This window comes from Chroicocephalus ridibundus, chromosome 3 (genome assembly GCF_963924245.1).
Source record: "Chroicocephalus ridibundus chromosome 3, bChrRid1.1, whole genome shotgun sequence".
Taxonomy (NCBI): Eukaryota; Metazoa; Chordata; class Aves; order Charadriiformes; family Laridae; genus Chroicocephalus; species Chroicocephalus ridibundus.
The window spans coordinates 94,207,370-94,231,519 of record NC_086286.1 but is presented as its reverse complement, the minus strand read 5'-3'; the positions used below and the strand labels follow the sequence as shown (position 1 = coordinate 94,231,519).

Genomic DNA, 24,150 nt, shown 5'->3' with positions numbered 1-24,150 from the left:
AAACATTTTTTTTTAGAATGTACTCCTTTGATTTGTCAAGATTTATTTGCCTTCAGACTGCTAATTCTTAACTTCTTCCTCCCACATTATAAGTAACATAAATCACTGTGTCACCTACTAATTTAAAGCATGATGTCCGATCTCTTTTCCACCACTTTATAGTAAATATAGCAATGTAGTTCTAAAACAGTAACATGCTGAATTATGTTAATCTTCATTTGAAAATTTACAGATTATTCTTAAAGGCTCGTGCAAAAAACCCCAAGGTGGCTAGGCATTTTCTGCTTTTTTTCAATGCTTAATAGGTGCTTTGCTGTGTAAATAGACGGATTTCGCCAATTCATAAATTAAATAATCTCCATGTCCTGTGAAAGTGGTCACTACTCTGCATTGATTTAGACAAGATAAATTAAGCATGGCGCTACACTCAGCAAGCACTGATCAAAATGCAACACTTAAATGAGCTTGTGTGACGGCAGGCCAGGTTGGTACTAAACCGGAGCCTGTATTTTCTCATGACTTCTCTGCTGTTTATATGGAATAAATTAGTGGTTGCGGTGAGATTCCTAACAGACGCTTATTCACATAACAAAAGCACCATGGTATCTTGCATGCAGATCCTACACAGAGCTGCCAAACACTGACAAGGAAAAGATCATGAGCTTGTTCCACAAGTGAGTCAAAAAAGAAGTGTTGGCACCCTGAAAGGTGCCTGAGAAAATCCTAATGGGCCACATCATTGTTTCATTCAGGTTTGTTTATCAGATACAAGACACGGCTTCACTAAGGAATCTCCAGCACTATAGGTTTTAAGTCTCCATTATGACTGGCATAAGTACATTAGAGCCTCCCTGAGGACTGCTGGTTTCTGTGCTCCTCTGAAATATCACAGGGAAACAGTCTTGGGATGGCCAGAAAGTTTATGGTTCTAATTCTAGATCTAGATCCCTGGGCAAGAATTTCCTGTGCAGGTTTTTTATTCTTTGGCTGTGAGAGGCAAACCTATTCTAAAGAATCTCCCGGAGTTATCAGATCGTTTCTGTGCATCGTGGCAGCCAGAGAGCATTTGCCTTCACCCTTCCTTGCTCATCGGCAGGCCGGGGAACTGGGCTCTGCAAGGGTCTGGAGTTGGCTACCTCCCATCCTGGCTGTGTGTGGGAAGGAAGCCAGGAAGGTGGGTGACTTTGACATCTCTCAAATCCATAGAATTCTAGTAGAAACCTAGTCTACGCTCCTGTCACGTCCTGGCACCTGCCTTCTTTGGCTGGTTATTTTCGCTTTACACGGACTTTGAAGCAGTCTCCACTGACAAACAGAATGGGGTGGTTCTTCACACACCGAACAGCAGAGCCACAGAATGTCTCGTCTGTGGATGCAGAAGTTAACATAGCTTGGAGGGAGACAGTAGAAATACTTGGAAGAAATACTCACTTATGGCTGTTAAGCAGATAAACCACATCAGTTTCAGGCAATCTCTTAAACTGAAAATAGCTGGAGGCAGGGAGAACGCTCAGAGGAAATTTCAAATCCTTGCCCTGCACTTGCTCTCCCTGGCTATCTGCTTTTGGCTGCTGGTTTGTGTCTTGCTTGGTTTGTTTGCTTTCCCAGAGCAGAGCACGCATGCAGTCCCCAGCTGCCACAAATTATGCTGTGGAGTTCCCTCCAGTTGACTGAATTACAGGGGTTGGCACAGAGAGAGGGCAAGGCTTAAACCTCACCTTGGGAAAACTCATCAGTGGCTTACTACTAATTTAGTAAAGTTCCCTTTTTTCATCTGATTGCTTATGACAGAACATGGATTTAAAACTGAAGGACTGGATGCTCAGCTATTTTAAATTACTATGGCTTGGCTGCGGCCCTTGAAAGCAGGCTTCTTTATCCGACTGTAGTTGTGACATGAAAAATGTACTGTTATCTCACTGAGGATGCTTTTATTGAATAGTTTTGAATGCACACGCTATGAACCCTTTATTGTCCAAATGCAAAAGATTTCTATTTTTAGAAGAAAAAACGTAATTCATACCCTGCAACAACACAACCTATCTGTATCCTCAGCTAATGTACACAAAAGTCATAATGTCTCTCGGCAGGTGCTCTGGAACTGGCTTATGTTAGTCTTAAACTACAAAAATTTGTTGTCATTACTGAGCAGTTCAAATGAGAAAGCTGTTCTTGCAAAACATTTTTTGTTAAATAAACAGTATTTAATGGGCCTAAAAAGAAGAACAGAGCAGCAGGGAACTGCAAAATGTTATACCAAAAGCACATGCCACACCTGTAAATTAAATCCAAAATCAACTGTTCTGGTGGGCAGAAAGAAGGGCAGAGCATCCTGTTTGTCACTGGGCATGCGAATGAGTTGCATGCCATGGCTCAGATATCACAGCACTCTTTTCAGTAATATTTTTAAGCTTTCGGTAATGCCTCAAGCACCTAAAATTAAAGGTGAATATCTTGAATAGCAAGGGTCTGAATCTTACATATATTTAGAGACTGGTGCTGCTTAACATCTTTGTTGGTGACATGGACAGTGGGATTAAGTGAACCCTCAGCAAGTTTGCCGATGACACCAAGCTGTGTGGTGCGGTTGACACACAGGGAAGGGATGCCATCCAGAGGGACCTGGACAGGCTTGAGAGATGAGCCCATGCAAATCTCGTGAAGTTCAACAAAGCCAAGTGCAAGGTCCCACATGTGGGTCAGGGCAATCCCAAACACAAATACAGGATGGGGGGACAATGGATTGAGAGCAGCCCTGAGGAGAAGGACTTGGGGGTGTTGGTGGATGAGAAGCTCAACATGACTTGACAATGTGCGCCCACAGCCCAGAAGGCCAACCACATCCTAGGCTGCATCAAAAGATGCGTGGCCAGCAGGTTGAGGGAGGTGATGCTTCCCCTCTACTCCACTCTAGTGAGACCCCACCTAGAGTACTGCGTCCAGCTGTGGAGGCCCCAACATAAGAAGGACATGGACCTATTGGAGTGAGTCCAGAGAAGGACCATGAAGATGATCAGAGGTCTGGAGCACCTCTCTTATGAAGACAGGCTGAGAGAGTTGGGGCTGTTCAACCTGGAGAAGAAAAGGCTCCGGGAAGACCTCATAGCGGCCTTCTAGTACCTAAAGGGGGCCTACAGGAAAGATGGGGAGGGACTCTTTATCAGGGAGTGTAGCAATAGGACGAGGGGTAATGGCTTCAAACTGAAAGAGGATAGAGTTAGATTGGATATTAGGAAGAAATTCTTTACTGTGAGGGTGGTGAGACACTGGAACAGGTTGCCCAGGGAAGTTGTCGATACCCCATCCCTGGAAGTGTTCAAGGCCAGGCTGGATGGGGCTTTGAGCAGCCTGGTCTAGTGGAAGGTTTCCCTGCCCATGGCAGGGGGGTTGGAACTAGATGGTCTTTAAGGTCCCTTCCAACCCAAATCATTCTATGATTCTATGATTCTATGATTTATGTTTACTGATGTAACAGTTATTCCTCAGAAACTTGAGCTGAATTAGGGCTGAAGTTTTTAAACAATCTGTATCCGTATTTTTTTAAGCCAGAAATACATTTGAGATAAAAGTAGGGAATCATAAATTACATTTTCAGAGCAACAATTTTAAAAGTGCATTGATTGCTGCTTAATTGCAGAATGGTCTGATATCTGAAATCATTAGCAATGTTCACGGTGCATGTCACAACTAAAATTCCACATAAGCATATTTTTAAAATGATCTCTTCTTTTGCTTAGCTGTTTTGTTCAAGAATCCCTTTCTCATGGATAAGTTGGTAAAATATGCATCACTCAAAGCTCTGTAAAGAATGCAGCCTCTGCTCTGCTTTATGTCAGATGATTTCATCAGCTCTTGGAGAAGGAGTTGAACGAGGATGTTGGCAGATAAAAGTCTTTTTGGTTTGCTTTAAAATTGTGATATATACAATTCTAATTGCAACAAAACATGCATGGAGCACTGGAAACTTATGCAAGAAGAGGGGTGGTCTTTTTTACTTCATGCTATTTAGGATGGAGTTGCCTTTGAGGTTCTGCCTTACTATCACAGAGAACAACTCCAGGGACTCTAAGGCACTGCCACTGTCCTTTCACAGGAGAGGAGGGTCAAGGGATTCAGCTGGCATCAAATCCTTGTGAGTTGCTGCAAACACCAATGCTCTACTTCTGCATGGAAGAGTGTAGAAAGCCCTGCATAGCCTGATGTTCCCACTATGTAAAAGCCAAGTGCTCTATTCTGCTGAAGCCAAGGGTTCAAAGTGGTTATTTGAGTTTCTGGTTGGTTTGTTGGCCGTTTACAGTTTAGCCGTTGATGCATCAAGAAATTCTTATTTTTCTCTTCCCTGACAGGTCTTAGAATTGCCTGTACAAGTTTTTTATGTTATTCATTGAACTCCTGTTCAATAAAAGACAGTCCTCCAAACACACATATGGTTAAAATAAGCTTTTCTGCCGGTATTTTTTTCCTTGCTCATATGTTTCCTTTTGAAAAGGAGATAGTCCTGTGAAATCCTGTGCACAATTGTGCCTGTAGCTCTAAGCACTGTTGTCCATGAGGAACTAAGAAGACCCAATGAAGTGTTACTAGCTTTGACTCATCTGACCAAAGTATCATCTGCTATGCTCATTAATTACAATAGTTCAGGTGGAAACATTAGTCCCCGAGCTTAATTAAAATTGTCTGTTGTTTTTTTTTTTTTTTTTTATTCATGTAATGAAAGGAGAACAAGGAAACAGATAGTTGAAGCAGAACAGTAGAAAGCAAACAAAGGTGCATGCTGAGGAGATACTAAAATAATGCCTAAGGAACCAACTAAAAAAATCAGTTTAAACATGTGTCACAAAATTTTTTCCAATGCTAGAATTTTCCAGTGTTGGAAGTTCAAAATATTCTTGGAAAGCAGTCACTCTATCTGTAATCTTAGAGAAGTCTGATTCAATAATAATAAAATATATTTTTATAATGCAGAAAGGGTTTTATGTGATTGTTCAGATGATCCCAGGCATTCGATGTGTTCAGATGAGTATGACATAAGGATTATGTCTAAACTTGTAGGTTAAACAGTGCCAAGGCTTGGTCAAAATTTTGGCACAGCCCTCCTGGAATGGTTCAGGAATTAGTCCGGGCTGGGAACCAGCCTAGCCAGAGGCTGGCAGCCTGGACATAGCCAACCTGTTTTGAAGGCTGAGGAAGTTTAATAACATAGGCATGATCGGACAGTGACATTTGGACTGAAGGCCAGAGAACTGGCATTGGCATTGTCTAATTTCCTGATAGCTGACATAGCCAAAGCGTCATCCATAAATTCTTAACGGTTTCTGTATGGCTGTTACCACATTGCTTTCAAACAAAGATGAAACTGTGAGAAGTGGAAGCATGTATTGTTGCTCTACGAAACTGCAGCAGAACTGCAAAGCCCTAATTTTTGAGAGGAGGGCAAGCAAATGAGAAGCACTCTGACAGATGGCACAGTCAGATGGAATGAATTCCTGAGGGCGAGTGCAGCAGAGAGAAGAGGAACAGCGAAGATGGTAAAAATATGGGGGAGTAGCAACTGCCATAGCTGTTTCTACAAAAATAAAGCAGGTTGAGCAAATTGCCTCAGAAGCCTGCCCTGTGCCTTAATCCAAAGGGAGAACTGAGAAGACAGCTTTGCAGGGAAGCATGGTGCCATGCAGACGGGTGATATTGCACTCTGAAGAGTTGCCACTGTTAGAGAGGGATTGGGGACAATCACTTCCAAAGATCACAGCTGGAAGGTCAGCCGAGGCAGATGCTGGCACTGAGAGAAGTCCAGCTCGGCCTGGCAGGCGATGGTGAACGCCAAACAGAGCAATGACAAAAAGCTCAGACCACAGATACATGAACTGAGACAATTTTGATTCCAAATGAGTCAATTGAAGATCCAGATAAATAACTAATAAAAGCATGTTTACACTGCCAAAGTGTCGGTGTGATTGCTGATTATCCTCTGCCTTCCCAAAGACAGTGTTTCAATTCCATAGCAAAGGTGATGGACAATACTTATCACTGGCAAAGAAATCCTGACTGACAGGTCACAGTCTATTGTCACAGTGCTATTCCCTCCTAGTGTCCTTCCATAGCAGCAAGGGCAATGATGCTGTCCATACATTTTTCCCCACCGTGGCACAGGCTCTACTGAGGAAGTATTGTTGAAACAGAAGCAGCAAGATCCTTCACGTCATTTTTTGTGCTGTAGTGCTGTAGCATCAGATGAAGAAGTAACTGTGGGAAGAGTATTGCTTAGCCCTGGAACCCCAAAATGGAGATGCTCTCTGGAAATGGTATGTGCATAAGCCAGCTGCAACAGGTGAGATGTGAAGAACTGGGACAGCATCAGTGTATGTGGGCTATTCTGAGAAGTTAGCTACAAATCTCTACCAGGTGTCCTTGGTGAAATACTTTTTTCAGTGGCTTTTAGCCTGGCATGATTTTCACAGGGATGGCAAAAGTCAATTCACTGCCACAGAGCAGTTTACTGGCTGAATTTCAATAGATCATTCTGGAACATGAAGACATTAAAGCTCTTCAGCAAAATGGTTATGGGATTGTTTTCACATGGGCAAACAATTTTCTCTCATCTCATTCTTGGAAATGCTCAAAGCGTTCTAGTTGAAACTTCCAAAACCAATGCAGACTCAGCCAGACATCCAGCCTGAACAACTGCAGTTTGGCGAAGCTGTAAACAACTGGGTTTCATGCAAGACTAGATTTCATAATGAAAAATGTCAGGCAAACTTAGATAGAGGTCTTGTTATCAGCTTGCTCTGTAGTATGTCTTCTCATCTATGTCCCAGCATTTGCAAGTCAATCAGCACACCTAACTTTTAATAGAGTATTTAATATCTGCTCACATTTAGACTTCCAATTTTCATCTATTCCTAATGCCCAGTTGATTGGCTATATTTTGATGATGGGATGACAAAACCCGAGACTAACAGAAATCCTTCAAACGCCTCTCTTAACAGAGTTTAGGTTATTTTCTAGATCAGAGAAATCCAGAGTCCAGAATCACTGGACTCACAGAAGTATGTGTATGGAACATCCTGATTTTTTCGCAGTTTTCTCATGACTTTTAGGAAGGACTCACAAAGAAGAGAAAGCAACTGAAGTATTTGACTTAGAACAACTAGTTCTCTTTCTAGAATTAAACAGATGAGACTGAAAATGTACCTATCTCTGTTGATAAGACTCCTTATCAACAAATCCATTCCCTTCATTCTGTGTTACAAAAAGAAGCATTTTTATTAAAGATTCATGGTTTCTTACAGAGTACATGAAAAAAGGAGATGGTCATGATCAGTGAGCTGACATACACAGCCCATTCTCAGATGCCCGAAGAAATTTATAAATGTTCCTCATAATGGTTTCAGCCAAATTTGCTAAATGTTTTCCTTTATTTGATCTGCAAATGACCTATTTTGGCAGCACTCTGAAAAATATATAAAAATAACATAATGTCTGCAATTTATTTTTTCCTGCCTGCAATGATCTATCACAGCATTTTTAAGATGACCTCTCTGACACTCTGCCAGACTTTTCTGCGATGTCCTTGGGAATTCTGACCTATTAACTATAATGGAGTTTTAATGCAAGCTGTTTAAGGCAGGCTTGTTTCCATAAAGAAACTGTTTTGATTTTAGGGGTTACACAGATGAAATGCTTCTCCTCAGAGTTAGAATCCAAATGATTCCACTGAACTGCATGACAGAATCACAAAGTTTTTGCCATCCTTGAGAAGCCTGTGGAAGAAGAGTTGACCAAAGAAGACAAAATAAACCAAAATTAAAATACAACAGTACTCACACTAGGTATTTCTTAAACTGTTAAAGGCTGCATCACTGGACTCACAGAAAAACTAGGTTTGTTGCTTTCCTCATAGTATAGTGACACCATAGTATTTATTTGTACTAGTAGATATTTTTTTCAGTGATGGTTTTGTGCCTGCTTAGGTTCTCTCTATGGAGACAAATGGGAATATGGGGTTAATATCAATATTCTCCAGCACTACGTCAGTTCCTGTGGCCTAGAGAAGGGCTGAGGCACGTGCACACTATCTCTAAAGACTCAAGGATGTGCTTGTCTCACCTAATCCCTGGTGTTACAGCTACGCATCCATCTTTCTGAGAAGGCTTTGCTCCTGGGGATTCCCACCACCAGGGGACTGGAAGCAGAACAGCCTCATCAGAGCCTGAAGCTGAAATTGTGCTGGGCAGCGTCTTCTAGTAAACAATTCATCCCACCTAAAAACATGGGTTTGAGTACTCTGAAGCAGATTTGGGTCAAATTCAGTATAAAGTTTCATAGAAACAAAAAATGAAAATGGAATGTATGAACTGCAGAAACAGATCTTTTTGCTGTTTCTGATCTTTTTTGCCCCAACACTAACATCACAAGTCAGAGGTACTATCAGCGTGAAGCAGAAAAGAGATGAGAAAATGGTTTCTTTGCCCTTTTTATCCACATGTCCCAATTCCCCGTCAAAGCCCAGTAGTGTTTTAGGTTCTTACTATACAGACAGAAACTGCTGTTCAAATTGTCTGCATGATTACTGTCTGCATGATTCAAAATGCGTATTTGAATACAAATGAGTAAATTTTGGGTCACAGGGAGTATGAACAACTCCATGACTTTGCATGTAGTTTCGGGTCTTCCCAAGTGTCACCTCTTGCTCCGGTGAATATTTAAGTATTTCATATAAAGTAGGCTTTTTTTTCTCTGTGAAGAAAGAAGCAGTCATCTTAGAATACCTTGTATTTAAAGTATTTCCCTGAGAGGTGGAAGACTATGTTTTAATCCCTGTATTGTAGCAATAAAGCATTCTAACCTTTTCCTTTCTGAGTTGCTTTGGGTTTTTTTTCATGGTTCCAAACTCCCACTTGTCTTCCTGTTCTTTAAATTTTGCTAGAAGAGCCCCATAATAAAAACAGTATTTTTGCAGTCTGGTAAAATATTTAATCCAAACAAAAACTAATGTGCCTCACTGCAAATCCTGAAAAAACATACCAAAGCATTCATTTGTTTTTGTTTTTTAGATTCAGCCATCAATCAAAAAAGTACAGATATATGCACAGTCTTAATCATAATTGATTTTCCTGGGAATTCCTTTGAAGGACTAACTAAGCAATGTCTCCTTCCCATTTTTCTCTTTGGGTCTCTCTTTTACATGATGGCTACTTCTGAAACCTATCCTTCACCACCGCCTTCTCCTGTCTTACAGCTTCAGAGGTTCAGGCACAGAACTGGGAGCACTGTAAATGTTCTTGTTTTCTGTCTGGGAGGAAAACAGTGCTGCATTTCTGAAACGTTCCTTTTGGGTGAATCACCACGGTATTACTGAGTGATTGACTATTACACGAAAACTTTTATGAACCAAGAAATCAAAGCTTGTTTGCTAGGGGATTATACATTAAGATGGATAAAATATTTTTTATATTGACTGTGATAACAAATATAACTAAAACTACAATAACAAACATATAAGGTGACAAATATTGTAATGTTAAAAAATACCAATGGACATATTGCATAGCTACATATGCAATATTATTTTTATTCCCAGATTCAGGGCCTATTTTCTTAGAGTGTGTGAGAGGAGATGAAGTAAGGGAAAGAAAAGGAGCTGTTGCTGTGCCATTAGCAACCGTGGGATGGCTCATGCGCTTCCCCAACACGTGACCCGACTGCAGCCCTATTCCTGCCTGCCACCCTCACCCAGGCTGGAGCTGTGCCTGCCCTCGACGCTGTGAAATCCTCTGACACTTTGCTTATGTGTTCCCATAGGAAACTCCTGCCTCCTCTGGCATTTCATACAAAGAAAACTCAACTGCAGCCTTTTAGAGACTGACTGTGTTGCAAAATAACAGTTACTTTATTCCTGTACACCCTTCTCACTGACCCCGCTCAGGTTCTCTGGTCTTTTGGCTTTGTTCCCTGAAACTATTTTTTCGTGCATCACCGTCTATATGTGCTCCATTACAAGTGACTGATATGAATAATCGCATAGTTACAGGGTTGCACTGTGATACAGGTAAAGCCATGAAGAAGCCAGCATTTTCAATCTAAGTAAGGGAGCCTTGAGATAGGGTTGATGTTGGGGTGAACTGAAATGTTATCTGTCAGCTGTAGCTGTCAGCAAAAATATTAAAGAAAGAGCAGCTGCATCGTGCCACAAGCAGGGGAGAGGAGCAATCGTAGCTCCGAAATAGATTTTAGAGTCAGACAGAGTTTTCTTTTAATGAATCCCATTAATAGTCATGGACTGTTTATTTTCAAACCTGCTTTGAGCCAGTTGATAATGCTACTGCTTTTAAAATGTTTTAAACAAATGCTTGAGATGCAAGTAAAGAAGAGCTATTCAGAATAGGACTTAGTGAATGGTATGCTACTACTCTAATAAAATGTAATTTTCCCTACTAATTATTCTCAGCTTCTGTAGCCCTAAATTTACCCTCACCATTTTAGTGTGTAAGTGCTGATATAGCAACAAAATTGATATGACAATAAAAAATCATAACCATATTTCTCAGCTGGGAGAAAAATTATTGGCTTATTGTAGCTTCTGTAGCATTTATTCTTCCTTTTCAGAACACTTAATTAATAAGGTACTAAGCTATCCTGAAAATATTTATTGAAGAATAACATCTTACAGTCTTTTTGGATTGCCATTAAAGAAAATACTAAGCGTCAGCCTTTTCTGGATCTTGAATTCCAAGAGAAATGTAATAAAGCTTGTGGCGGGGTGTTATTGTTTACTGCTTGGAAAAACTTATGCAACAGCAGAATACTGTTCTGATTTTTGAGCTGCTGCTAATGAAGTACAACCAGACAGGGTACATTGCCATGAGTCAGGAAATCTGGATGTTCCTGGACAGAGGCCAAGGGAGCTTAGACACATCAGAGATGTGATGTATATGTATCCTTTGGGGGAGACACACTGAGCTGTTTTCAAGCATCTCAAGCTGCCTAATTCAAGAAGCAACCAAATGACCACCCTGAAATGAAGCTAATAGTTGTCCATTTCTCAGAGTCTCTTGCTTTTACACCAGGAAAACAAGAATGAAGTAGGCTGTCCAGGGGATCTTAGAGATTAGATACTAGGTTCAGCCTTGAGACAGCAGGTCCTGAGGGTGTAACTTTGTTCTTTCACTAATAAAAGAAAAAATTAAAAAAAAAAAAACCACAAAAAAGAACAAAACAAAACCACTAAATTAAAAAAAACCCAAACACAAAACCCTGATATGCTACAATTTACTGTGAGATTTTAAACAAACTTTTTGAACTCATGGTCTGTTAAAGAATGGTGTGATTTTTTTGCAAGAGCATGGGTCCTACTGTTGTACATAGGGTGAGAAGCTCTGCTCCCCACAATGCTAAATCATTTGCTAAAATGCTGCTACATTTCAGTACAACATTATGGCATGTGTGCAACTCCCCAGCATTTTTGGAGCCTTCAAAATGTCGTTACCATGGGCCTCTATTTTTCGATGGAAATTAAGTGGTTTCCTAAAGCTAGTTGGGATCCCATAAAAGGGTGCCACTTGTTTCTTTAGCTTTCCACTCCCCTTTCTTGCAGCTTAATATAACCACCCCAGGAGACTTTAATTTTTCACTCTTACGCTACCCTTTTTTTGGTAGGTACGTTTTCCTTATGTTCCCACAACCCTTCCCCACATCATGCCCCAAGGGAGGACTACAGCTTTCACTGCCTCTCGAAGCAAAGCAGGACATGCAGAGCAGTTTGGTTCCTGCCCAGCCTGTGCTGGTACACCCAGGTTGTGGGTGGCTGCTTGGACATCCACATTTCTCATCTTTTAACAGAGGATGCTCTCACAATAAAGACTTGACATCCCTTTCATGAAGTCTAAGTAAAGGTCATTTATTACTCCATTCTTTTCCCCCCTAAGAAGGCTCTCAAGTAAACTTTCAAGAAATTATTTCCAAACCTCTTCCTTTCTTCTGAACTAACTTCAGGCCTGCCTTTGCAGTTACTGCTGCCACTACACCATGGCAGGGCATGGTGTGGAAGACCTGCACTGCCTTTAGCAGTGTTTTGGCAGCTGTGGCTGCAAGCCTTGGCCTGTCTCTTCTGTGCCATGGCACATACGTGAGTGTCAGACTCTGCCCTGCTCTTGGACCTACTGTCCCTTCTGTCTATTGGTATTGTCGACAGCACACATTCAAAACTTTGAGATAATCTTCCAAAGCTGTGTTTCAGGAGATTTTAAAGCAATACCTCATGGTATCAGATCATCTACAGTTCACAGACTTCAACTCTCTTGAAGACATCAGGACTATTTTTTTCTAATTTTCTCTGTTTTTTATTAAAGCTGAGTCATGTAATGGCAACCTAATCCCTAGGGTAACTCTTTATCAAAAATCTCAGCTACCAAGACAGTCACCTGAGCTGTCAGCATTGCTTTAACAAGGCGGGAAAGACTGGAAACACCAACTACTTGCCCAGGCCTGCAGGAGACAGACAGCACGGCAGGACATTTCTGTTTTCCAGATGCCGTCTCTTCCCCCAGCCAGTACATGGGGTTCCTGTGGCCTCTCCCCAGCCCCGTGGTAGCTCCGGGGCTGCCCCACCATCGGCTAATTTGGGTAATTGCCACCTGTCCACTCCTTCCCTCAAATGTCCTTTTTCCTCCAAGCTTGTTTTTTTCCCCAGTAGCCTCCTTATATCCGGCAGCTTGTCCTGAGCACTGCCAAAACAACAAGAAGTCCAGGAGTGGACAGCACCACCTTTGCCCTATGAATCTCTTCTGGTACAACTGAACCTGAGGGAATGGGTTTGTTTTTCCTAAACATCTTAGTATTGACACTAGTTTACCTTCTATTTTGGTATGGTTTTGTTCTTACAGCTTCCTGGTCACATCCCCAGTCCCCCTCTTTCCTTTTTCTGCTGTGCTTTACCAGTATAGCTGATTTCTTGCTACTCGCAGCTCAGGGCACAGCTATACTTCCCTCTGGGGAGCTCCTCTAAAAATACATATTGTCATTCGGACTAATTCAACTTCTATTCCTACTTCTCCCAGCAGAATCTGGTTTCCAAGGAAGGCTATTTAAGTCTCCTTATTCAAAGCTGTTGACATGATGTTCAATACTGTAACATCTCAGGGTGTCAAAGTCACTACTATATTTATTCTTGTAACATCCCAGGTGTTATTAAAAGTGTAGAAGTAAATAACTTGCTGAGAGTCATACAAGGAGTCACTGATGTGAAAGCCAGCCATTTAACCAGCCCTCCTCTCCCACAGTATGGTACCCAGCACCTCACATTTTAAGGTAACATTATTTGAAAGGTATAAACAACAAAATTCAAACATGGCATGAATATTTTGGAGTGGGAACCTGAATAATAAGCAATCCATCATATGTCCTGTCACTCTTACAGCCTGTTCCCTGTAGGGTGATTTAGTCTTTGTTTATACAAGTAATGCTGAAGGTATCTAAATTAACCCACCTTGTGTGCAGTTATGCTTGCCTCATTTTTAGATACTCAGTGCTGTCTTGGAGGGATTTTTTCAGTTGACAGCAGTAGCCTGCAGAATTGTTCCCATTCTACTTATTCCTCAACAAACTGTTACAAACTGTTGTGTTGTGTTCAGGGTATTCACTGAACACTTATGTAGATCATTCAATTTATTTCTGATATTTTACTGTGTTTCCTTTGTGCTCTCTAAGCTAAGGAGAAACTCATTACGCTGTCTATAGCTAATATCATGTATTTTTCTAGCACTTCATTAGTTTTCAGAGACCTGTGGTGACATAGGTTTTGTGCCTGGTAGCAATATTGAACAGGGGCTAGAAACTGGTATCACTGGTGGGAATTTGTTTTCTTGGAACCAGAGAGGCTCCAGAGAGGCCTCTGAACAAGTCCTCCTGGGTCCCCAAGTACCACAGCAATCCTGTTGTGTATCGGCAAAATTTTAATTACAGCACCCAGCTTTAGGAGCATTACTTGCTGATTCATCTAAAGAGAAGAAGAATACCTGTCTTCAGTGATTATTCTTAATAGGTATGAGTAATCCTATATGGAAAGACTGCCTGCCACATCCCTTTGAGTGCCACAAGACCACTACTTTGTCCTTGCTTCATGCTACAGTAACCACTGCCAGGTAAATTTAGATGCTTCCACAATCAAGAGCTTTTCTAAACCAAAAGAGCCTGAGCTAGTCTCAGGTTAACCAGAACTCCATCTAGGAATCCTGTCTGCCATATGCGCGTCATGCTCTGTTCCTGATTAGTTAGGATACAATTGGAAAGAGATGTTCAGTAAGAAAAGTGAGCTGAGCAGTGGAGGCAGTCTTCAGGGTTTCCCTCCTCAAAAGCAGCATCTCTGTTTTCCTTCCTTATTTGCTTATTACTGACAATCTCAATGCTAGCCTTTCAGCTTATTGGACTACCTGGAAAGATAAAGATAGAATACACTTAACCTTTTTTTCAGAATTCTTTTGCAGAGAGATGGCACCTTAATGCTATCCTAATTCTAAATGTTTGGCTCTCAAACAGAATGGATCAGGGAGGTGGAGGAGGGTATGCATTCTAAAAGCTGGAGTAAACTAGGATAGAAAATTACATACAAGATTTTTGGTTCTTATTATTTATGCTTATTTTAGGATATAGCACATCAAATGTAACAAAATTGAACAAAAAAACTCAACAGATGTTGCTTCTTTTGCAATTTTGAAAGTGCCAAAGGCCTGTGATTTTTGTTACTATCAACCACCTCTCCAGTCATCTTTTATTCAGCGTATGGATTTCAATATACTGATTATCATCACTGACAAAATATTCCTCAGCCAACCATGTTCAAAACTTTGTGATCCAGATAAGATGTGAGACGTTAGAATAATTGCAAATTAAAATACTCAAGATAACTGAAAATAACCTGATCAGACTCTGGAGTTAGTCCCACTTTGAGTGAGACTAGATGACTTCTTGTCAATTCCTTCCACCTAAATTCTGGTTCTGTAACTCCACAAGTGGCACCCCTCACTCAGAGGACATGCTAATATGACCCTGCCTTTTACTATTTGCAATGTGATGCCTTTTGTGACTTGGCTTCTAGCTTCTGGCTCCTGCCACTCGAAGTGGTGGCAGCTCCCATAGCCAGCTGCCTCATAACACGTGATTCCTCTGGCACTCAGGAGCTGTGTTGCCATGTGTGTCCCTCCGTGCAGAAGGGACATCTTGTTCTGCACTATGTTTGACATGCTTGAGGATATCTAGCATGGCATCATTCCCTTCCTTCTGTTGACTGCCCAGCATCAAAAATCAGAATGCTTATTTTTCTCTAAAGAATTTTATCAGATTGAGGAACTGAAATTCTTATCTACTGGAAAATAATTTGCGTTTCTTTTTATTACAGAAGTCCTTGTAGAAGAATAAAAGGAGGAGAAATAAGACACTCTAGAACAACTACTCTACCTCAAAAGTTTTATCCAAGAGGTTTCGTGATTACAGATGGTGGGACAAGTGAGATTTTGGGACTAAGTATGAATGACAGACACAGCAACTGAATAGCTTTAGCATGAGAAATATATGCCTAATTTTTTAAAAAATTTTAGTCAGCCCAACACTGAACAAGTCATGGCTAACCACATGTGGTTTGCCTCCCTTTTATTTATGCCCTTGCTTACGGCTTTTTAAGGGGTATTTTTTCAGCAATATGAATTATATATTTTAAAAGTAAGAATGTCCTTTGAGTCACATAACTAGCTAGTGTGAGGCTTTATGAATATCCTATCTACTACATTCACAAATTTGAACTTGATGATAAATTGTATATGTTTTTCTTTAGTGTGTATTTGTTGTCAGAGTAACTGCAGTTTTCCCAATAAATGGAAATTGCATCGTTTCCTTAGCATTAAGGTTATTGCACTGAAATAGCACCATGAACTCACCACCGCTTCTCCCTTCCTGTTGTTAAGCTAGAGCTCATTTAGTTACAGGAACAGGCACTGAAACAGGTTAGCTTAGATATGTGCACATTAGAAAGCTGAAGCAAGTCTGCTTAGCCCCATTACATCCTATGACTCATGCATGTGTGGGAAAGACCTTATTTTCACAGAGATCTCTTAGATAAACAAGGCAAGTTGGCAGCAATTCGATTACACTGATGTTAGCAGTCTCCTGCTTTCTATTGCGTTCGGTTGCTTTGTATTTTCTGAAAAATGCAAGCAGTCTGATAAACCGTAATGAAAATTCTTCTAACAAGGACACATAATCTTTCATTTCAATTACTTCTTTTTTTTTTTTTTTTTAGAGGAGCTGCCTTAAAATAATTTTCTAAAATACTCTTTTCTGTTATTACAATAGAATCCATTTTTTCTCAGTTTTTTTTAAAAGTTTGTTAGTGAAGATGTAGCTCTGCTCTTGCTAGCCACAGCCATAACACACTAGTTAGTTAGATACCCTTCCCCACCCCCAAAACCTACAAGCTTCTAAATACTGTGGACTTCACATAGAAGCTTCCAAAATATTACTTTTACATATGCACTGGAACAAACTTTTGAACAGCATAAATCACAAAACATTATACGCTTTGACACCATTTCCCCAAAAAGGAAAAGCAAATAAAGCAACCCTCACTATATTAAAGGGCTCTTAAAGTACAGAAACCAAACTCCAAAAGTTTATTGCAAATTCCTTGAGGTTTTTGCTCTTGTTCTGAAACCTCATCGGTTTATATGAGAGTCTGGTCACATCATAGATAATTAATATTTTAATTGCTGTTTTATCAGCTTTGAAATGAAACTCATTTGGACAACGTACAGCAATCTATTAGATTCACACACCCCTTTGCTTGTGTCAGCTAACAGCAATGAGACGGGTTGCCCATTTAAGGCAAAAAGTACAAGCTCCAGTCTGTTTCCCCGTACTTCGGATGTGATTGTCCCATTCCTTCAGCAACGCGTTCTGTAATGCCAAAAAGCACTGCTTTCTTACAAAAAGCATGCGCATGTGCACACACGCATATTTCTGATTAAGTTTCAGCACTCATAAAGCTGCAATATTAAAGAACTGGATGTTGGAATTCTTAATTTTTCTCTCAGTTCTAGAATACCACATATAGCAATCTTCTATTAACTGCTGAAAAAAAAAAAAGCAGTGTCATTTCATTGCCTCAGAACACTGCTCTCTAAACAGCCTAGGATAAATCATGTACTTTAACAGCTGTGTATCCACAGAAGATTGATTTCAAATTAAAATGCAAATGTGCTTTTAGGATATACACTTTTAATAGTTTTAATAGAGGAGCTGCCTTTTTGTCTTTATTTGCAAAGTGTGCAAACCATTTTGGAGGTGACCACAATCTATGTAATCTTACATATTATCTTTACAGTTAGCATTTGCATGCTTTACTTGTGGAAAAGATTTAGAGATATAGTCCAGCCAAAGTAGAATGAGAATGATAGGGCAAAGCCATCTTGAATTTTAAAAAAAAAGAAAAAAAAAAAAGCTGTCCCAACTTAAAAAGACTTTGTGTTTGCATTTATGTTAGTATTTATTTTGCTATGATGGTAAGAATAAAAAGTGATACAGGAAGTGAGATCATCTGCAGAAGCCAGAGGAGTAGGTTAAAAGACCCAAAATAAAAGGAAAAATCTAAACAAGTATCCATAAAGGCACAATTTTCTCAAATACATTAGTCATCACACAATCTTCAACATGATTAGAGACTCCCACTGTCTCTCCTGAACAGGAAATAGGTACAACTGTTCCTCTCCTTCAGACACTGGTACCTCAGAGAATAAATACAGGACTGTGTTATAAATGCTTTATTTTTCCTAGTATCACTAACTTGGTACAAATACTAGCTACTAAATGGGAACAAGAGGGGTTAAGAAATCTTAATTCTTTATTAAATAATTGTTTCCTCAGCAATCCAATATCCTCTAACATAAAGAAACAACTGTATTCCCCAAATAATTCCCAATATTCCGTATAAAATTAGAAAACAACTTTCAGTATTAAACACTGAGAGAAATCAAAAGATAAACGGCTAAAAATGAAAAGTACCAGAATAAGGTGATGAAGCTGAAAAGTATAGGTGTTTGTACTTCTCGTAAAGAATATTTAAACCTTTCTATACAACAGCTTATCATTATTTAATCACATACACTATTTTATCTTTCTAGCTTTCAGTTCTTATCTTAGGTTTTATATACTAAATATTTTTTGTGAAATAGTAAGTATGAATACATGAAGTGGAGTTCCTTTTCTTTTGTCCTGTTGTTTCATCTGGCTTCTTCACAAATATTATAGCTCTATTACTCCAAATGGCATTTTAAACATGTAGGACAAAATCCCTGTCCCCAAATTCAGCTTATATATTAAAATAGTATGGCAAACTGCAACAACAAACCTTGAGAAAGGAAGGGAAGAAACAGGAAATTAGAGAAAAAGTAAAATGTCTCTTAGGAAAAAAAATATTTGGACAGGAATACAGATGGTCCATTTTGTTAAATGCTCTTGAGGGGACTGGAAATTTATCTGTTAATTATTGAATGCTAAGAGCTGATCTTATTAAACTCAAAGGAAATCTCACTCTGAATTCAGTGGCATAAACCTGGCCTCTGACTCAGCACAGCTCTGAGGCACATTCTTAATTTGTGCCTGGGGGCACATCAACTGAGTTAGATGAGATTACCAAAAGCTTTAAATTAAGCATGTGTGGAATTTGTGCCAACATTAAGACCCTGCATCAGGAGTTTTACGGATACACTTGTATCAGTAAGAAGCCTTCAGCACGGAAATGGCTACACTGGCGAAATTGTGACCCAGAGGAACAAAACAGGGCATACTAGTAAAAGTAGAGATTTCCCAGTATACTCATGCTTACTCCACAAGCTGCTTTCAGGATGCACAACTGTATCTTCAGGAGCCCTGCCTTGGTCGACATAGCTCTGGTAGTAGACAAGTTTAGTCTTTCCATGACATTAGTGTCAGGTGCTACAGTGAGAGGCACTATAGAAAACTCCTCTGTCATTAAGTCGATGTCAAGCTTACTAAAGCCAGTATCATAGAGGATGGACCAGTTAACACCAGAGCTGAAGGTTAATAGTCTACCAGATATGAGTGGGAGGACTATGGGAAAATCGAGGCAGATGTAGGCAAGGACAGAACAGTGCTGAGCTTTGAAGATGAATTTCAAGTCCTTGAATTTGGTGTTAAAAAGAACCAGACGTATAAAGAGATTGAAAGACTGAGGCGATGACAAAACTCCCAGTTAAGATGATGACTTTAGCTGTGGCTAGATTGGCTAAAAGAGGCCATAAATTATAGTATTGCTGTAATGAAGGTGAAAGAATGAGCCACAGGCAGAGGCTGGAAGTGGATTCAGATTGGGAGGAATACACAGGCTTTAGCACCATGAAAGGCAGCATTCATTGCACAGCTATGGGAATATAAACAAAATCAAAATAATATATAATGGGGAAAATAAATGGGTATGCTATGTCTACTTGTCTTCCAAGAAAATCTCTACAATTAAGTCTATCGCCAAAACCTAAATTACTTTTTGATTTGATATAAAATTGAGCATGGTTTCACTGTAGTCATTAGTAGAATTGGCTATTCTTCAAATATGAAACCATCTGTTGAATAGCCACATTACATATTCCACAGATTTGATTGGAAAATCCCAGAGACTCTTTGTGGACACCTGTTGAGAAGAGTAATTTTAGCCTCCTCCTCCATTTTGAAGTGGAAAGGAAGACAGATGTATGTAAAACCACAACTCCGTGTGTTAGAGTTGGAAGTGACTATCAGACTCTTCAAAAGTGACTTCATTTGATAGTTATTGGGCTAATAAATTTGAGTTTTGCTTTTAAAAACTTTGCTAAAAGTAAATTGTGCAAGAAAAGTAAAATCGTAAAACCATACATTATGCTGAGTGACAATTAAATCCAAAAGGCAATTATTAGCATAGCATTTTCCTTGATTTTGTCATCCCTATATATTCAGAAAGTCAAAATTGCCCTTTCTTCACAGTTTATTATTTGCCAATTAACTCAGTCAAAATAAGAAACAGGAATTTTCACTCTAATGTCAATATGATAAAAACTGTACAAATCATATTGTCTCTGTTTTAGTTCTCACTGTACAGCTTTCTTCAAAAAAAATAACTTTCTCAGGATATGTCTATATTAAAAAGCAATACCAAAGTTTCCTTTTGAGGTTTAGATTTGGGATACCATAGTGCTGCAGTAATTTCACAGTAATGGTTATCACATTAAATCATGGCCAACAAAGAGAATTCCTATTTAGTGCTTAAGTAGTATGCCCCTTGCTATGAAATAAAATGTAAACTACATTGTGTTTGCTTTTAAGAATTTTCCTCCATCCTAGTACTTCATTTATCTTACTGTTTCACAGGCAGTTACATTCTCAGCCACTAAGTCAAAGTTGCTTCAGAGTATTTTAATTTCATCCAATCTGTAAGCATATCACTGCTAAGATGTGGTATTGATGTCATTTCTATAGTATGCAGGGATGAAACTAGAATCATTTAGCTGAAGCAAGACCTTCTCATCTCAAGGAATGGACAAATATTTTTCATCTGAGACAATTCTAAATAAATCTGTGAACAGGGTTTTCGCAGGGGTTAAGTGCATTCTTTAAATCTTTGCCTTCATAACTGAATTCATATTGCATATGAATTCATAATCAGTACGTCTTTTAAAAATTCATGCATACTGGATTTCTTTTGTTTGGAGAAAATGGCTTTAAAAGATGGGGCGGGGGTGTGTGTGTGTGAATTCATTCTTCAATTGACCAAACAGCTTTTGTCAGTTTAGACAAAGCAAATCATACTATGCAATTCCTCCCTTAAATTACATGACCATTACAGGACCATAGGATATGCATTTCCAATGGATAAACATGCTTCCATTCTGCTGCCAGGGTAAAACATCTGAGGACTGGTTTCTCATTTATTTTGCTAAAAGAAACAAACACCTTAATAACAATGACCCAGCTCAAGCACACTTGGGTACAATAAACATAAGGTCAGTCTTTAGGATGGTTGCATTATACAGCTAACCAATCAAGCAGAGATTAATATTCATTCTATGTAAATAAGTGCAAGAGGAAGAACCAAGAGCTGTTGTCACAAGAGTAGTACGAAAGGCACCAGGTGTGCCTGTGCTAAAAGTTACTAAGGAAACGAAAGGTACAAACGCACTGGGTCACAAAGTATTCAGTTAATTCAGTTACTGAATGGCTATTTCCTCTCACTTATCACACAAGCTGTCACTGTTTTTAATAGCTGCTAGACTACCACTGGTAAGGATTGATATGTATTCTATTCTTAAATGTTGGTTTGTCTTCTGTCAGCATGTAAGCAGATACAAGCAAGATACATGTCAAATTCTATACACATTTTTTCATATTACTACTACCTACTTGATTATGCTTGTTCTAAGAACTGCAAAAGTTATTTAAGCAATGTGATGAAAGCATAAAAAAGAATCTAAAACTTTTATCCCAGCTTTCACCTACTTGGACCCAAATTATGCAGAAGATTGTTCATAGAAGGAAAGAGACAATAGTCACTTTCTTAAAAGAAGTAAATCGCTCTTTTAAAAAGAATGCGTTGGAGTGGTTAGCTCAGTCTTACCTGTCAGCAACACGAACCTAGGAGTATATCCTTTACACTGCAAGATTGCAGTAGCTCGTCCCACAGCACCACCACAGTAGTAGACCGATCCAGACCAGGAGAACACAAAGAGAGAAACTTTCCCCACTTTTCTAGGTCTACCGGCAGCTGAAGTAATGAAGGAAATGGGGTAGAGAACAGAAGACCGGAGCTGCTTCTCGCAGAAATCCCAGGCAGGAGAAGTAGGAGGTATACTCTGTCTGTGTCTCACCCAGACTTTTGTTTAAAAGTTTTTTCAACTGTTGCTAGGTGGTGTTAGGCTTTGGCAGTTTAGTTCTCAGATTGTATTTCCCCTCTTCTGGTCTCTTCACACAGTGTTACAGCAATGACTTTGTTGAGCTCAGCTCGCTTGTGCTATATTTAACCAGTGTTCTCAGCAAGTCAAGCCTGTCAACAGCTGAGAAGTTTGGAGCAGGCTTTGCTGAGTTCCTCAGCTGCTGAATTATCAGTGGATGTAGCACCGCACAGCCCAGCTACTACATTCACTGAAAGATTGTGGGGAAATTGTCAAATCCTTTTAAGGGCTTCCAGTGACTTCACGGGAGTAATTACTATTTAAAGCACTAAGTACAAGATGTGTATTTAGGCATATATTTTAGACTGCTAGAGAAAGAATACTTGTGTTCACAGCAGATGAGTTCAATTATTTATACAGTGAGGATTTTCCTAGGACAAGTAGGAAGTTTATAATTTGAAAGGTATGCACTTCACTTGAGGAAAAATTACACGTGGGGAGAACTTTTTGCAGCATAATTTTTTACAGAGTTTAAATATATTAAAATGACATGGATAAATTAATGAAAGTCTTAGGCTGGAAAGTTTTCAGTGTGGTATTTATTCCAAAGACAACCTTTTTTCCCAGACCAAGAGCTTCCTACAGTAATTCCTACTCTGTCTCTAACTCTCACTGAAGAAGAAAAGGAAAGCCACACAAACCCCAATTTGTTTGATATGGATATTAGGAACGCATCACTCCAGGGCTGTATACATTTTCATGTATCCACACTTGCTTCTGGATGTAATTACTCTTCCTAATTCTAAGCTGTAAGTCTCTTAATCAACAGACCAGCAGTAAATCGGGCAGCTTTTCAGCTCACAAACCACCACGATATCAAGATTCTCCAAAGATGCTGCAGATACCAGACTCCAGAGCGAAGCCCCTGTAAATATCTCTGGCAAGGAAAATGCTTTACCCCAACAGCTCTGTTCTCATCTGAGCTGTGCTTCAGAGCAAAATGCAGAATGAGCCTCCTTTGGAAAGCTTTTCCCTGGTGACAATTTACCATATTCGCCTAGGGTTAGATGAAGAGGAAGGAAAGAGAGAAGAAAGAGGAGAAAAAAGTAGAAAGATGCTAAAAGATTTGCTTGCCGATATTTATACATTGAGACGCCACAAACTTTCAGAGCAAAAGAAGGAGATTCGAGCAAATCACAACAATGATGCTGGGCCACTGTGCAAATAGCAGGATGTGTAGTGAAGAGATTTGATGTCCTTTGTGGCAATTTCAACATGCAGGAACCTAATCGGCCACAACTATATGACATGCCAGGGGGTGAGTACAAGCCCTCACGGGAAGCAGCTGTAGGATTAGCTGTAGTCTGGTGCTCTAACCCTGTCTCTGGAATGACTTCTGCTTGACCTGTGTTATTTTCTAAACAAGTAAGGAAAAATGAAAAAATACTTTCATTCCTAAGGAGCTCATAAGCAGAAAATGAAGTAAATATTAGGTATTATGTCAAGTAACTGTTATTTAGACATTGATGATGCATTTATAAATGCCTCAAATGCTTCCATCATGTCAAACATATTTTATTTTGGAGACCAAGTAATAATCACTAATTTCATGTTATCCATTTCAATATTTGACTTGGACAGAATAGCTAGAATGTATAAAAATACAAACACTTCTATTTTACAGAAACAGCTATTTGGAAGATTATTGTAGAAACACATAATATATTGGCACAAAGTTTGGTGTTACATGCTTACACTTTGAACTGAAGTGAGTTACATACATCCACATTCTAAAAAGAACATCTGATTTTGCCCTCATATAAAATTGACGTACTCCAATCAGATGAGTAACGTTTTGACTATTCTGGCCTCAATTTCTTGCTCAAAGTGCAATATTAATAGTACTTTATCCATTCAACTACAATAAATCAGGAAAACTAAACAATTAACTTGGCTCATAAATCTCAGAGAAACCAAATGATTCTCAACATTTCTCTTCTATTAGTTAGTGGCACATTCACTGAGTGGAAAACAATACAACCTCTTAGGAGGCAATCTCCGCTGCCAGCCCTTGTGGGTGGGTTTCAATAGTGACCTGCTGATGCAAGTCTGCTCATTCTTGTACACTTGCAAACTTACTCCCCAGCTGTGCAGCATAGATATTAATCCTGTAACACAGTGGGGATTTCAGCAAAAAATCTGAGGAAAATAGAAGATTTTGCAAGTGAAT

The 24,150-nt window shown here is 39.5% G+C and overlaps 1 protein-coding gene across 5 annotated transcripts in view; it reads right to left on the bottom strand.

The window, feature by feature from the left end:
- The window catches only part of FILIP1 (filamin A interacting protein 1), a 110,941-nt gene extending 88,817 nt beyond the window's left edge, over positions 1–22,124 (bottom strand). For 2 of the 5 annotated variants that reach the window (XM_063330149.1, XM_063330150.1), the window contains exon 1: positions 21,647–22,124. The gene's annotated coding sequence lies outside the window, so the exon portion shown is untranslated. The remainder of the gene's footprint in view (positions 1–21,646) is intronic. The other 3 variants (XM_063330147.1, XM_063330148.1, XM_063330151.1) reach the window with 2 other exon arrangements.
- Between the last annotated feature and the right edge of the window lie 2,026 nt (positions 22,125–24,150).